General features: G+C 27.8%; 1 long non-coding RNA gene across 1 annotated transcript; it reads left to right on the top strand.

Annotated features, from left to right (window-relative positions):
• Positions 1 to 1,469: 1,469 nt before the first annotated feature.
• On the top strand, positions 1,470 to 3,475 carry LOC136086714 (uncharacterized). Its single transcript, XR_010641527.1, has 2 exons — positions 1,470 to 1,600; positions 2,895 to 3,475. It is a non-coding gene; the product is annotated as an uncharacterized LOC136086714 (long non-coding RNA).
• Positions 3,476 to 4,182: the final 707 nt, after the last annotated feature.

Below are 4,182 nucleotides of genomic sequence, written 5' to 3'. Positions count from 1 at the left end.
ACTCAGAAGAAATAGACAACTGCAGTAATAGAAGCTGACAAATTTTGACTTATTCACGAAGCCATTACTACTGTAAAGAAGATAAAAACGCTTGATGTTGCTTTTATGACGGAGCTTTGACACAAAATCATGCTACAAATTGATGTTACTTGTATCAAACTTCAGGATAGAAGTGCAGATTTAGCTCTTTGTGTGCGATTGCTTCAATCTCTTTTGGAATATAAGACATCAATTTGCAATTCTATGATAAAGTTTTCTAAGTTCATATTTCCAAGTTCACCAAGATGTTTACACGCAATTCGTCGGAATAAATTAGAATCAGTTTTTCCAACGCTGACATTCTATGATATTGCATTTAGGATTTTTTTAACCTTTTCTATTACTAATTGTAGTAAAGAAAGAGAAATTTCACATGTGGCAAGAGTTAAGATTAATCTCCGTTCCTCAATGGTCATTTTAATGCTCTTTGTTTAATGAAAATTGAAAGAACTCTTTTACTAAATGAGTTTTCAATTGACTTTGCCAATGTGAAATAATTGTGAAAAAAGTGAAAAAAGGTTTTCAATTGACTTTGATAATGTGAAATAATTCTTTGTGAATAAAAAAATAATTTCTTGTTTTGCTGCATTCGTTTTTGAATATATTTTTTTAGGAATGGGGCCCCCAAATATTTTTTTCACCTGACCCCAAAGACCAATATACGGTCTTGGTTGCTATATATATTTAGACATACATTGTTGTTACTGTAGTGTTGTTGTTATACTACTTGTATTTAGAAATATGCTATGACTAGTATTTATTAAATGTTTATATGAAATATAAATGTTTACATGAAATATAAATGTTTATATGAAATATAAATGTTTATATGAAATATAAATGTTTATTTGAAATATAAATGTTTATATGAAATATAAATGTTTATATGAAATATAAATGTTTATATGAAGTATAAATATTTAATAAGTACTAAAAATAGTATATTTCTATTTCTGTTTATATATTTTATGCGGAGGTTTTCGTGATAAAAATCTTTTATTAATAGCGGAAAGGGATATTTTGGCAGAAAATGCCCTCATGTACATGGAGCTAAAGATCCGTGGTTCAACGCCACCTCGGCAAAGTTTTATAACATTGAAAGGAAGTAGGCGTGAGAACTTCCTTTCAAATGCAAATTAAGAATTTAGTTAAGCTATTTTCAAGAAAAAGCTTTTATTAAGACTTTACTTAAGCTGAAAGCATTATTGAACTCACCATATATAAAGTCCTATAATACTATCAGTTAGTCCTTTTATGCTAAAATAATATACTATTTATTATTAACACCTATGATGTAGTTACATGGAATTTATACTTCACGAGACAATATTTAGGCACTAATCACCACACCAATTATATATATTATAGAAAATAGTGCAAAACATACTATATAAAAATAGTACACAATTATAACAAAATATTTTGCATTTAGGACAAAAAACAAAAATTTACTTCATCAAATGAAAGAACTACAATCGATCCATTCAGTACAACTCTTTTTCCACCAGTTGAAAACATCAGACGCAACAGAAAATTTAGAAGATGGATTGATAATGAAAAGGTAAGAATGTTGTTAGAATTAAACGTCAAAATGATAACGAACATATCCGACCATGTACTGACAAATAAAAAAAAAGACTGAAGTTTATATCTAACGCACAGGCGGTAAAGAAGTTTAAGAAACAAGTGTTGAAAAGTTTAAAAGAAAACTACGACGAAAGACATTCTGTTAAATAAGATCTATAATTAACAAGATATAATAAGCTGGACACCTAACAGTGATTTAGAAACACTTAAAATATGGCCAAAATACAGTTTTTTCAGTAGCGCAATTTAAATAATGTTATTAGCTAACTATATTCTACAGTTTCTTAAGATTCTAACGCTCTAAAAAAACAAGTACTGAAATAACAGATTTAAACATTAATTTATGTTTGAAAGTGACCGAAAACAGCTTTTTTTTTATCTTTCAGATTTTATCGTTATTAAAACTTAATTTTCTCCCAAATACAAAACCTTTCATTTTAATTTTTATTATATACAAAGACATAAGATAATTTATTTTAATTTAATAAAGTATTTGAAATACGTGTTATAAATCTTGCGAAAAATGCATTTAAAAAATGTAATTTTAACAAGTTTAAACTGATTTTATAGAGCTAGGACTTTTTACCTTAGACTTCCTTCACGAAGCGAATTCTTTTTTAAAAGAGAGTTTGTATCATGCTATAAGAAGCTAAAAAAGTTAGCTGTCCCAACTTGCCCCATTTTGAAATAATGTGGTTTTTAAAAACTCATTTTATAAAAAAATTATCGAAAAATTAGAATATTTAAAAAATTAGAAAAATTAGAAAAAAATTAGTATGACCATGGCCTACTGTAATTTTACGGCCTGATTTGTTGCATTTTTCGTTAAAAAATTAAGAGGCCAGTTTTTTTACGGCTTATTTTTAAATTTTAAATTATGTATGAAAGGTTTCAACAACAACAACAATATATTTACCAGTGAATATTATACAAAGGTTTTGAATAAAATATTGAACTATAATATTGTAACAATTACTATATAAATATCTGCTTGCATGCATTGGTTTATGCTTTTATAGTCATTTAATATGTAATGTATTCTGAACTGATTAATATGTGAATGTATTCTGACTGATTGAATGTTTCATTATATTCCATTAGAGAGTGGATTAATGAAAAAGACACACAGACAGTCTATTATTATTACTGTATATAGTCGAACTGCTTTTTTTATGCGATGTTATTTAAGTGGAGATAATTCCAATAATAAATGTAAGTGAACTTTATATTTAAAAATAACTGTGTTACATTTTTTTGATTTGTCTTAGTAATAAAATGGTTAATAAATGTGTTGTTACAAACTGTAAAACTGGTTACTCTAATGGTCCAAAAAAGTCAACATTTCATTTTCCTGAAGAATTTGATTTGCGAGAACGATCGATATACTTTGTTAATAGAAAAGAATGGGTTCCATCAAAATATTCAGCTATTTGTGTGAATCATATGATGACAAATTTATTAATTACGGAAAAAGATGCACTTTGAAATGAAATCTTCTTCCAGTTCCAACTATTTAAACCAATGAAATAAGTGGATCGTCGACTCTAAGGTTCCAAAGTTGCCCCGAAAAGAACCAACTTTGAGATATTTAGGAAAAGATGAGTTTGAAGATTTTCAAAGTGTTGATAAAATAATTAATCTTGATTCTTTGACAGAACAACATTCTCTGCGAGGCTTTACATTTAAAGAAATTCACGATAGTGTGGTTTATTATAAACTGTGTTTTGATGAAAAATCTGGCATACCAACTGTTTTTGAGTCAATAACTGTAAATAAAGATCTTTATGTTTCATTGTCATATAAAGGCCATTTTTTTTACAAAAAAAATAAATTCTCCCTCCCCTGACCATATTTGACTCTTTTTTAAAGATTTATAGTCTTCCTTCTTTTTTTACCTTTTTTACACCATAGAGCGAATTTTCAGCTATTATGAATAAATATTTTCAAAAAAAATTAATTGTGGCCTAATTTTAAGTTATTCCCGATCACTGTGCATCTCAATAAACAGAGAACGAAAAGATTGATATTTTCGTTCTCTGTTTAGAGATAAATGACTATGTGGAACAGAAAAATACAAAATGTAAAATTCTAAAACTAGAGGTATAGTGGGCACTATACCTCTAGTTTTAGAATGTTAAAAATTGAGACGTAATAATTAAAGACAAATAAGGGGAAGTTTCTGTATAATGATTAAAGCAACATATAAAATAAAATTGAATGAACTATCTCCCGGGATACCACACAAATATGTGAGAGGAATTACTGAAATGCCAATTTCATGCAAAAATTGCATACAATCGACAAACACACTGATAGTTTTTTTCTCCTTCACGATTTCTGCAGACCCTCATAATTCTATGATCTTTACATAATTATAAACCTGATATTCTACTACGATCAGTCTTTAGCGCACTGATCGACAATATATTTGAATATCTAACCAAATTTACTATTTGCAGAATCTCCATTGGCATACATTAATGACATTATACTTCTCGACATGTTATATAAGACTATCTTCCTCATAGTTTATCCTCGTGTCATCACAGTACGCTT

Source organism: Hydra vulgaris, chromosome 11 (assembly GCF_038396675.1).
Source record: "Hydra vulgaris chromosome 11, alternate assembly HydraT2T_AEP".
Classification (NCBI taxonomy): domain Eukaryota; kingdom Metazoa; phylum Cnidaria; class Hydrozoa; order Anthoathecata; family Hydridae; genus Hydra; species Hydra vulgaris.
Note: the sequence above shows the minus strand (reverse complement) of the source record. Positions and strands in the feature narration are given on the sequence as shown.